This window comes from Loxodonta africana, chromosome 27 (assembly GCF_030014295.1).
Source record: "Loxodonta africana isolate mLoxAfr1 chromosome 27, mLoxAfr1.hap2, whole genome shotgun sequence".
Taxonomy (NCBI): Eukaryota; Metazoa; Chordata; class Mammalia; order Proboscidea; family Elephantidae; genus Loxodonta; species Loxodonta africana.
In genome coordinates this window covers 25,957,451-25,970,559 of record NC_087368.1, presented here as the reverse complement: position 1 = coordinate 25,970,559, position 13,109 = coordinate 25,957,451, and positions in this window count along the sequence as shown.

Below are 13,109 nucleotides of genomic sequence, written 5' to 3'. Positions count from 1 at the left end.
GGTGAAATCCCGGGTAGGGACAGCCCGTGTATTACCTGAGGATCAACATGAAGTTGTCTTAGGGGGAAAACGAATAGCTCGACTATGGAAAACAAAAACAGGATGGTGGAATCCTGGTATTTACCGAGGCCCTTTTGTGATTAAACCACCACCCACACATGATCCCATAAAAGTGGAAAAACAAAAGGCAGTGAGTTCTCTCAGCCAATTTCTCAGCCAATTACAGGTCAACCTTCTCGTCTACCCCGCTCACTGCTGCGCTTGACTGGTCTTTGGGTGTAGAGATTGGGCTAATTGTCCTTGGCATAATCGCGGACAATATGACGTAACCCAAAGTGGCTGGACTTCAAGAACTTGGCCACCCTGGACAAAATGGACAAAGCCTATGTGGCAATGGTTTTGCAAAAAGATTAATTATTATAAAAACTGTGGAAGGTATTACAAGATTAAGCATAAGTGTAAAGCAGTATGAAGTCAATTGTTACTTTGTGTAAAAATCAACAAAATATTCTCTTCAATTAAACAAAAACTCATTGTACTTGTGTGTGTATGCGGAACTGTACTATGCGTCACTTGGAAAATTATGTCTCTGGGAAATGATGTTTATGATTATATCTTGTACTGCCCCTTTATTGATCATGCGATGTTATGCTTTTGTAAGCTTATGATATAAAAGACCATGTAAAAAATAAAGAGCAGAGGCTTCTTTTTCTGCAAAATGAAAATATAAGACACACTACCTCTCATTCTTTTTCGCCGAACTCTACCCCTCCTCTGGTGACCCTGTTCATTGCTGAGGCTGGCCCCCGGCAGATGACGTAGGATGACAGAACAGATGCGACTCAGAATCTGTTTCTTCGTTTATACAGTCACTATACTCTCACTGTGTATGTGAAATACACCATTGAAATGTAGGGACATATAGTTCACACCATTGAAATGTAGGGACATATAGCTCCCCAGGGGCTGGCGACAAGAGCTGTGCCTAAAGCGAGAGAAGGATTCGGAACTGTCATGTACTTATTCTCAAGTGTAGAGCTCAGTCTCTGTGTCAGTTGGTATAACTGGGACTTTTCCAACTCTACTTCCATGTAGAAGACAGCAATTATTAAATTTTTTTTTATTGGGTGCCACTGAGTCAATTCTGACTCACAGCAACCCCACGTGACATGGTAGAACAGCCCCAGAAGGTTTTCTAAACTGTCATCTTTACAGAAGTTGATGGCCAGGTCTTTCTCCCACAAAGACGCTGGGTGGGTTCAAACTTTCCAACTTTTCGATTAGCAGCTGAGTGCTGAGATGTTGCACCACACCACCAGGGCTTCTTTTTCATTAAATAATGATGATAAAAATGTGCTAATCTGGAGAGTACCTATGTTACTAAATTTAACAGCAACTGCAGCAACAAGATAGTTTTAAGGAAAGAGTAGTTTATCAATGACATTGTATAGAATTGTGAATGTGTGGAGATAATAAAAAGTGCCAATTTCGTTAGCTTTATGATAGACTTTAAGTTTTCTGTGCACCCCTTTATTGCCTACTCCTGGAGGGTACCGATCCCACAGTCCCATCCTTGGTATACCACTAACAAGGTGAGCTGTGACTTCTTTCTTTTCATTTCTGGATCTACTGTGATCCTCCTTCTGAATATATTTCAGACTCCCACCTCATGGACATTTCAGACCCTGGAATACAGCAGCCTGGATCCTGGAAGTAAAATGACCTGACACAAACGCTGAGACTCAACAAAAAAGTTTATCTGACACCTATAGAGATGGGAGCCACACAGCCTTCATGTTTGTTAAAAGAGCGTTATTGTACTTTTGAGAGCAAATGACAGATACTGATGAGTGCCTGTAATGTGTAAGGCAGTGAACGGGGGTCCACAAAAGTCTAAGGTATGGTTTTGAAACTTTAATCCAGTTTGAGAGACAAAACATAGAAATACACACAGATTATCGAAGGCAGAAAACGTAAAGTGAATAAATTCAAGAGATAGTATCTTAATAGAAAGAAAAAAGAGAGAGAGATTATTTACATCATGGGTGGTCAAGGAAAACGCCTGCATCAGTACTTGGCCCAGGTCCCAAAAGGATGCAACCAAAGAAGAAAAAAAGAGAGAAAAGTACCAAGGGGAGACCTTCAGGGGTGTAAGAAAACACAGAATATATTGAGGACTCAGGCAACAGTTTGGAATCTATTCGACATGCACATAAAGAAGCACCATGAAATACATTAGGAGAAGTAGAATGGAGCCCCCCCAAATAGGTGTTAACTTGGCTAGGCCATGATTCCCAGTATTGTGTGGCTGCCCACCATTTTGTCATCTGAGGTGATTTTCCTGTGTCGTAAATCCCATCTCTATGATGTTAATGAGGTGGGATTAGCGGCAGTTATGTTAATGAGACAGGAACGAATCTACAAGATTAGATTGTGTTTTAAGCCAATCTCTTTTGAGGTATAAAAGAGAGAAGGGAGCAGAAAGACACGAGGACCTCATAATACCACGAAAGCAGCACCGGGAGCAGACTGCATCCTTTGGACCTGGGGTTCCTGCTCTGAGAAGCAATAAGGACAGGGGAAGATTGATGACAAGGACCTCACCCCAGAGCCAACAGAGAGGGAAAGCCTTCCCCTGGAGCTGGCACCCTGAATTTGGACTTTGAGCCTCCTAGACTGTGAGAGAATAAATTGCTCCGTGTTAAAGCCATCCACTTGTGGTATTTCTGTTACAGCAGCACTAGATAACTAAGCCACCAGGTTAAGGAGTTTGACTTGATAGGTGGTTGAGAGTCACCAAACGTTTTAAGCAAGGAGGTAACCCAATCAGAGTTGCGTTTTAGGAAGACGGTTAGGACTGAAGTAGAATGAGGTGGTAAACAAGGGACAAATTTGGACATGGGCATAAAATGATAAAGACTCGAATTGAGGAAATTCTTTTAAAAATATAATGGAAAAGTACAACATTGGACAAGGTGTCAAACACCATGAAATTAAGGTACAGAATCTGAATTTATTTTTAATTTGGGGATATAAAGAGTAGATATATAGGGTCACTATGAGTCGGAATCGACTCGAAGGCAATGGGTTAAAGAGAAGAATCCAAGACAAAAAGTCACACATTTGGCAACTGGGAATGGTATCTTCAACTCCTTGATGTCATATTCCATGTGAAATAGTCTGACTGAAAGATTCTTAAAGAAACAGTATACAGAAGTCAGAGGAGCAAAGAATTATCTTTGAGCGTTAGAGTTCAAATGTTGGCTTCTCCACTGAGGCCAGTAGAAGATATTCACCCTTGCAACAGGCCAAGAGGCAAAAGATTCACTTGCATGATGTTCCAAGGAAATCCTGTCTGGTGGTTTGCCCTACCTGGGGCAGCCTGGCCTTGAGTCAGATAATACAGTGATGAAACTTGTATCCATCACTTCAGGAATTTAAGATCTATCTACCTTCTATTTTAAATTCTTTTCTTGAAAACGTAAATAGCTTCTATTATAAACACACACACACATACACACAGAGCTGTGTCTTAATCAGATGAATGAGCTATATTTCAGGACTACACTTCATTTGTGATTTCTCCTCTGCTCCCAAATTCTCTTCTCTTTCAGTAAAATTCCCCGCAAGAAACTTTCAGCTTTCCACAAGAGAAAAATGCCCTCTGGTGAGGCGCCCTGGTGGCACAGTGGTTAAGTGTTCAGCTACTAACCAAGAGGGTGGCAGTCCAAATCCACCAGCTGCTCCTTGGAAACCCTGTGGGGCAGTTCTACTCTGTCCTATAGGGTTGCTATGCATTGGAATTGGGTTTTCCTGATTGGTGAGTTACATTAAAGGAGTAACACAAGCTTGGAAGGTTTAAGGCAGCTAGAATACATATAGTTTTTACTACAGATAGTGTTGTGATTTTAAGACATGGTCCATTTTGCAAATTTGGTGTTGAACTGTGCTCTCATCAAGTGACTCAAATTAAAAATAAAAAATACCATAACTAAAATATTTCTGAATCAAGCATCAAAATTCTTATGCCATATACTTTTTTTTCTTTGAGTAGATAGCATTTCTGTGAGGGTTTCTCTCAGGAGCTTAACAAAGAGAGCCCATATTCCAGGAGGCCTGGGTAGGATTCTGGTTCTCTGAGGCAGGAGAAAGAACACAGACTGGAGCTCAATGAGAGATGTCTTTTTCTGCCTCAGTTTACCCAAATCCTCAAGATTATACTTTAAGGAAGGGGGTGGGCATCCATTTTGAGAGCTACAGGTGAAGTGATCTTTTCTCAAATGCAAGATCTAGTTTCCTTTTTTAAACTGCAGATTTCAATTTCCAGTGAAACAAATAGAACTCATTTTCATTTCCTGTAAAAATTCAGAGAGAGAGAAAAAAAAAAAAAGCACAGCCCCTCTGCGTGCTGTGTCTAGAAGGTGGTAGAGTTCCTACCTGCTAAAATCAGTGTTGAGATTTGCTGCCTGATTCGGTTTCTATCAGGATGATTTTCCCACTTGGGAAAAAACACAAACACACACACATCTTTCTAAACATCATGAATAATGGATTGAGACTTCCGAAATCCCCTTCCTTTCTCTTCACAATTTAAATCAAGCTCTTTCAAAGCCAAAATACTATGTCCTGATTGAAGCCTGAAAAGGTTATAAATAGTAAAGGTTGAAAAGTTTTCCACAATGGTAGGTAGATGAAGAAAAAACTGTCCTTGTACCATACACAATTGAGATGTAGTCAGCAACTTATCATCAGCACGGTGCTCCTTCATCACGGCTCTGTTGTCTTGAAGGAACACGAGGCACAAAAACAGGCCATGGAACCATTAAGCTTGCCTCCATGCTGAGTTCTGTATATATTTCCTGCTTCCTCAAAATCAGGCATATAATGCCATTTTTTTTTAAGCCAAACTTGGAATGGGGAAGCTGTATGTGGCTTAAAACCTTAACACCATCTCCCTAAGATGCTGAGCATCCTTACATACCACATGCTCTGTGCGCTCCATGAAAATGAAGCTTACACCTGTAAACCTTTGGCTCAGTAGCCATCTCCAAGCTGGGGGTTTTTCCTTTTGCTTCAAATTCCTCCAAGTTTCATTTGACACCCCTGCCAATAAGCTGTATCTGGGGTTAAGTTTTGGGTCAGGAACACCAGGTCTTTACAGAGAGGCAAACTGCTCTAAGAATATAAAGAGGATTCTTCGGGCTGGGGGAAGGGGAGGGTGCTCCATGGAGAAGGTGGGGAGAGCTTAACAATAACTAGCATTTGAGCATTTGCACATTGTTATTGTTAGGTGCCATCGAGTCGGTTTCAACTCATAGCAACCCTATGTACAATGGAACGAAATACTGCCCGGTCCTGTGCCATCCTCACGATCATGGCTATAAGTTTCAGCCCATTGTAGCAGCCGCTGTTGTCAATCCACCTTGTTGAGGGTCTCCCTCTTTTTCACCGACCCTCTATGTTACCAAGCATGATGCCCTTATCCAGGGACTGGTCCTTCCTGATAACATGTCCAAAGTACATGAGATGAAATCTTGCCATCCTCGTTTCCAAGGAGCATTTTGGCTGTACTTCTTCCAAGATGAATTTGTTCTGGCAGTCCATGGTATAGTCAATATTCTTCACTAACACCATAATTCAAAGGCATCAATTCTTCTTTGGTCTTCCTTATTCATTGTCCAGCTTTCGCACGCATATGAGGTGATTTAAGACACCACGTCTTGGGTCAGGCACACCTTAGTCCTCAAGGTGACATCTTTGCTTTTTAACACTTTAAAGAGGTCTCTCACAGCAGATTTGCCCAATGCAACACATCGTTTGATTTCTTGACTGTTTTTCTGTGGGTGTTGATTGTGGATTCAAGTAAAATGAAATCCTTGACAACTTCAGTATTTTCTCTATTTATCACGATGTTGCTTATCGGTCCAGTCATGAGGATTTTTATTTTCTGTATGTTAAAATGTAATCCATACAGAAGGCTGTACTCTTTGATCTTTATCAGTAAGCGCTTCAAGTCCTCTTCACTTTCAGCTTGGCATTTCTCAAGCTGAAAGAGCTGAGGAAAAAAAATTCAAGCCTCGATTTGTAATATTGAAGGATTCCGTGGGGCATCTGCATAGTGTTTTATAATTTCCAAAGTCTTGCAAACCTTGTATCTTCTGATCTTCAGAACAAACCCTGTGAGATTGTTCCATCTCTCAGGGAGTTCCAAGGAACTTTCATCCAACAAACGTTCCTTGTGCAACTCGTATGTGCCAGGTACTGGGATATACGGGTGAACAAATCATGATCAAGGTCTCCACTACTGTGAAGCCTAGGGCTGAGATGGGGAGATGGATAATAAACACAAAACACAAATGAGTCATCAAGATTACTTAAGACAGTGAGAGATGCCATGAAGAAAACCCTCGGTTAATGTGTGAGAAAGTGACCAGGAGTGGGAAGGCTGCTCTTAGAGATGACATTTGAGCTGAGACTGAAAGAAGTGAGCAGCAGAGCCATAGTGATCTGAGGGAGGGACATGTGAGGCAGAACAGAGTACAAGTTCAACAGCTCTGAGGTAGGAAACCACTTGGCCTGTTGTAGAAAGGAATCTTGGTTATCTAGTACTGCTATAACAGAAATACCACAAGTGGATGGCTTTAACAAACAGAAATTTATTTCCTCACAATAAAGTAAGCTGAAAGTCCAAATTCAGGGCGTCAGCTCCAGGGGAAGGCTTTCTGTCTCTTGGCTCTGGAGGAAGGTCCTTGTCCTCAATCTTTCCCTGGTGGAGGAGCTTCTCAGGCACAGAGACCCCGGGTCCAAAGGATGCGCTCTGCTCCTGGTGCTGCTCTCTTGGTTGTATGAGGTCCCCCCTCTCTGTTAGCTTCCCTTTCCTTTTATCTCTTAAGAGATAACAGTTGGTGCACGCCACACTCCAGGCAAACTCCCTTTACATTGGATCAGGGATGTGACCTGGTAAGGGTTTTACAATTCCACCCTAATCCTCTTTAACATAAATTACAATCACAAAATGGAGGACAACCACAGAATACTGGAAATCATGGCCTAATCAAGTTGATACACACATTTTTTGGAGGACATAATTCAATCCATGACAAAAGAAGGCCAGCATGACTGGAGCTGAGGGAGACAACAGCAAGAAGAGAGTTGGACAGGTCTGTGACCATACATCAAGAAACGAGGAGAAGAAGGAGGAAGAGAAAAAAGAAGGAGCAGGGATTATATGTGTGGAGTGCTTACTATGATCAGTCTGTGGGCCAAGTTCACAGCCATAAGTGGTGGAGCTAGGGCTTAAACCAGGTCCTCTGACTCCAAATCCTGTCCTTCTACTACACCATGCAGCCTTGCCCATACCCTACCATCTGGAAGGCCAAGTTTGGTTCACCCAGGTGGGAAGGAGGGGAAACAGAAGGAACACTGACTTTCTGAATCCCATACAGGATCCTCTTTACCTGCCCTATTATCTCCCGAGTGATTTTACATAAGAAGCGTATTTATGGCCTGAATTTTAAAAGTTAGGATTTCCCTAAATGCTAAGGATTACTGCCACCACTTTCTGTCCTTGGAGACCTCTGGCGTGGAGAATCATCCGACTGCTTCTAGAGTCAGGTAAATTCAAGCGCTGCAGATAGAATACAACTACAGGGAAGCTGAAAAGGTGACTGAAAAAGAAAAGATAAAGCATATTTAATGCCTCCAGGAAATGGATCCAAATTAATCTCGATAAGTGTTGGAAGGAGAATGCAATGCACGTTCTTTCCCCCACCCTCCTTTGAGCAAGTTCGAATATTCTATCTCTCACTGCTTTTACTGGAACTCAAATTGCTTTGGAAACCTGTCATACAGAATTAGCAAAAGCAGATAGTGATTCAGAAGGGTGCCCATGTGGCATTATTGAAAACTGCTGGTTAGAAGCCTTCCTGCATCATTATTCAGGGACAGTGACTCCCTTTTATCACCGTGGGTCAGGATGAGCGAAATGGTGGGCTTTGTGTGGTTTTGGGATTAAACTTTCTTAAAAGGCCATCGAAACGACAAGATGACCTGCTCTGTGAATGCTAAGCACACAGAAAATATCTGTGTGCCTTAAGACCTGGGGAGAACAAGGAAACAAGGGCAAATCCATGGGTTGGCCCCATTCTGCAGTCCATTGGCATGGACCATAACCAGAAACACAGATCTTTCTGGTAGCCCAGTAGAGCTGACAGATTCTTGAAGACATTTGGCCTTGAAATCAGGAGCAAACTCAAAGGCTGGAGGAATTAGGAATAAATAGTAGGGACATGTAAAATAAAATACTGTTCCTTTTCATGTTTATGGTTGGTTATTTCCTCAGAGAACCCTTCCATGACCATCGTATCCTGCTTCAACACTCATCCTATCCTATTCTTGCCTCATCACTCTCTGTCAAGTGACCCTCATAATTTTTTCATTACAAAACTTAGTAATTTTTGAAGCCACTCTACTTCATTACTTGCTTGGTTATTTTCTATCTCTTCCACACCAGAATGTAGTCTCTATGAGAAAAAACCAAAAACGCCAAACCCAGTGCCGTCGAGTCAATTCCAACTCATAGCGACACTGTAGGACAGAGTAGAACTGGCCCATAGAGTTTCCAAGGAGTGCCTGGTGGATTTGAACTGCCAACCGTTTGGTTAGCAGCGGTAGCACTTAACCACTATGCCACCAGGGTTTCCTCTCTATGAGAAGAGAGAGTTTATCTGTCTCATCGCCAAGCTCTCTGAAAAGTGCCTGGTACATAGGACGCACTCAACACATATTTACAGAAGAAATTTTTTTTTTTTTATTAACTTTTATTGAGCTTCAAGTGAACGTTTACAAATCAAGTCAGACTGTCACATGTAAGTTTATATACACCTTACTCCGTACTCCCACTTGCTCTGCCCCTAATGAGTCAGCCCTTCCAGTCTCTCCTTTCATGACAATTTTGCCAGCTTCCAACTCTCTCTATCCTCCCATCCCCCCTCCAGACAGGAGATGCCAACACAGTTTCAAGTGTCCACCTGATATAATTAGCTCACTCTTCATCAGCATCTCTCTCCTACCCACTGTCCAGTCCCTTTCATGTCTGATGAGTTGTCTTCGGGAATGGTTCCTGTCCTGGGACAACAGAAGGTTTGGGGACCAGGACCGCTGGGATTCCTCTAGTCTCAGTCAGACTATTAAGTATGGTCTTTTTGTGAGAATTTGGGGTCTGCATCCCACTGATCTCCTGCTCCCTCAGGGGTCCTCTGTTGTGCTCCCTGTCAGGGCAGTCATCGATTGTGGCCGGGCACCAACTAGTTCTTCTGGTCTCAGGATGATGTAGGTCTCTGGTTCATGTGGCCCTTTCTATTTACAGAAGAAATTTTGAATTCACAAAAATCTGTTCATAACGTAGCAGAAGACATTCTGTGTGTAATAGTATGAATCTCTGAACAATGTAAAAAGGCTCCTGAAAAGGCTCAAGAAAAGTTCCATCCAACTCCTCAAGGCCTACTTCTTGAGGCACGTGATGAAAGTTTTAGATTATCTGTGAGGCCCCTCTAGCTCAAAAGGTCTAACATTTTTTTTCTGCAACTTTTCATTTTGAAAGCCCAAGTCTACAGAAAGATTGAAAGAATTTCACAATGAACATTGAGGACTTACCAACTGTTAAGATTCTGTCACGTTGGCTTCCCATCTCCATGTATGTACACATTTCCGTATGTGTCTATGCATGTATGGAAACATGCTATGTGTACATATGCATGTATGTGTGTAGGTGCCTATGTATTTGTGTTATGTATGTATATATGTGTGCTGTGTATATATATATGCATGTATGTGCACCCGTGTGTATACGTGTATGCATATATATTTTGGCTGAACTATATGAGAGTTACTTGAAGACACTGTGGTACTTTATCCCAAAATACTTCAGCATGAATCTCCTGAGAACAAGAATTGTTCTCTACAATACAATCAGGAAATTTAACAATGATAGTAATACTATATTCTAATATTTGGTTGGTTTTCAAACTTCCTTAAGTGTTCCCCAAATGACCATTATAGCTATTCTTCTTTTATCTAGGGTCCAATCGGGGATTACACATTCCATTTAGTTGTTATACTTCTTTTGTTTCTTTTAATCTAGAACAGTTCTCCGGTTGTGGGTTTTTTTTGTTGTTGTTGTTTGTTTGTATTTGGGGTTTTTTTTTTTTTTTTTGGTCCTATCCCTTATGACATTCAAATTTTTGAAGAGTCTAGGCCAGTTATTTTTTTTTTATAATTTTTATTGTGCTTTAAGTGAAAGTTTACAAATCAAGTCAGTCTCTCACACAAACACCCATATACACCTTGCTAAAAAAAAACACACTCCCAATTACTCTCCCCCTAATGAGACAGCCCGCTCTCTCCCTCCACTCTCTTTTTGTGTCCATTTCGCCAGCTTCTAACCCCCTCCACCCTCTCATCTCTCCTCCAGGCAGGAGATGGCAACATAGTCTCAAGTGTCCACCTGATCCAAGAAGCTCACTCCTCACCAACATCCCTCTCCAACCCATTGTCCAGTCCAATCCATGTCTGAAGAGTTGGCTTCTAGGCCAGTTATTTTTTCAGAATTTGGCTTCATTTTGATTGTTTTTCTGCATTATACTCAGAGAATATAACTCAAACATTCTAAATACCTAATAGGACCAATATGAAGAATAAATGAAATAATTCAGGTTCCCAAAAGGCTTTTTTAGGCTGAGTTATCAAGCCAAAGAAAAATAACGCTTCTGACACAGGCATCAGACAATGCTTTTGAATTTGCTAATACAAAAAGCCTCCTCAGTGCACCACTGGAACAAGCCCAAGCCTACCACCCTTACTCCTAGTACTTATATGGTTTCCATTAGTCCTTCCCACATCACTCACATAAGCCTTCAAGATTTCTGCCACATTCAACTTCTACCTGTATTAGCATTTATTCCATCTTTTTCTTTAATTTGCTTATTTAAAGTCTTTAGTATTTTAAGAAATAGTATGCATATAAATGGCTTTGGTGCGCTTGCTATACTTTTTAAATCCCCATCAGAGTGATACATAAATACCTCCCAAATTAAAAAAAAAAAAGTTTGTGCACATTTGAAACTACCTTCAATATCACGGTGGTGTATTTAGTGAAATATTGATGAGTACAGGGTAGTCAAATTGCTTTCTCTCTCTCTCTGTGTCTGTGTGTGTGTGTGTGTGTGTGTGTAGACAGAGTTGGTGTGAGAAGCCTTCTCAAGAAGTAAGGAAACAGGAAGGTGCCCAGGTTCCCAGGCCAAGGTTGGGGACAACATCCAAACAAACGACAAAATGACAAGACATGCAACTCTTGAGACACAATTGCTATATATAGTACCCTGATTGATTGCTTCTCCATTCATTTCCAAATCACTCAACGGGCAAGATTGAAAACGAGGCTTAGGAAAACGCTACTCAGGCAAACTCTGACACTGATTGAATCACTGTGTCTTCCAGAAAATCACTCTTTGTGGCCTGCAAAATATGCATATTGGATCACAGAATTCCTGGCATTTCGCATCCTATAGATTTCCCAGACCAGAAGACCCAGTGAGGCCTAGAGATCCTTGGTGAGCTATCCAAAGTCATGCAGCTAGTGGTGGCAAACTGGGAGCTGTAGCTACAACTCCAGATTCCCAGGCAGCCTTTTTCCACCACCCCATGCTGAGGCCTGGGTCTTCTCCTTTCTCTTCCACCTCACTGGTCTGGCAGAACACCAATTTTATCTTTCCAGAATGAACCCGGGGTCTCTGAAGCCTTTTCATAGCCTTTATTCTCACCAACTAACAACCCAGGTAGGCATGACCTTGCCCTCTTTGATTCCTCCTTGCATCCAGCATGTACATGTAGCACTCTACCTGTAATACTTCACAAACTCTATTTTCCATCGGCCCTGCTCTGTCTGCAAGCTCTCTGAGGTCAGAGAAAGGATCTCACTGTCTATATCTTTGTATCCTCAGTTCCTGGAACAAACACATATTTGTTAAATGATCTGAATAAATGCGAGGCAGAATAAATATGGTATGGTGGATATCTAAATGGCAAAAGCAGAGAAAAAGAGTAAAAGGGACAGGGTGGAATTGAAGAATTCCATATTTCTAGCCAGGGTGAAATTACAGAATTTCATATTTCTGCATAAAATAGTGATTTTTAAGTTTTACTAGGAACAAGAATTACTTGGGTAGTGTCTTAGTCATCTAGAGCTGCTGTAACAGAAATACCATAAGTGGATGGCTTTAACAAAGAGAGCTTTATTCTCTCATAGTCTAGAAGGCTAGACGTGCCAGCTCCAGGAGAAGGCTCTCTCTCTCTCTCTCTGTCAGCTCTAGGAGAAAGTCTTTGTCATCAATCTTCCCTGGTCATGGAGCTTGTCAGCGCAGGGACCCCAGGCCCAAAGGATGCACTCTTCTTCTGGCTCTTGTTTCTTGGTTGTATGAGGTCCCCAAGTCTCTCTACACACCTCCCTCTTTTATACCTCAAAAGAGATTGACTTAAGACACCAACTAATCTTGTAGATTGAGCCCCAGCTCATTAACTCCACCTTATTAACATCATAGAGGTAGGATTTACACCACTTAGGAAAATCACATCAGATAAACAAAATGGCAGATAATCATACACTACTGTAAATCATGGCCTAGCCAAGTGGACACACATTTTGGGAGGATACACAATTCAATCTATAACAGGTAGTTTGTTAAAAATGCAGCTTCCTAGTGCCATACTTCCAGATATTTTGATTTAGTAAATTTAGCACAATGCCTAGGACTCTTCAGTTTAACAAGACCCAGGAGATTTTGATGAAGGGGCTTTTCAGAACACACCCTAAGAATGACTGGCAAAAAGAGATAGTGGGAAGAGAAGAGCTTAGGATAGTAGCTCTTAAATTTGGCTGTTCTTCAGAATCATATGTTTGCAGGGGCAGGGGGAAGGGCATCAAAGGGGGCTTGATAAAAATGCAGTTTCCTCGGCCCTTCCTCAAAGTTTGAGAATCGGAATCAGAGGTGCTTTGAGGTGGTAGATGTCCAGTGGAGCGCATAGTCAGGAAAATATACTATAGTTTAAGTGAT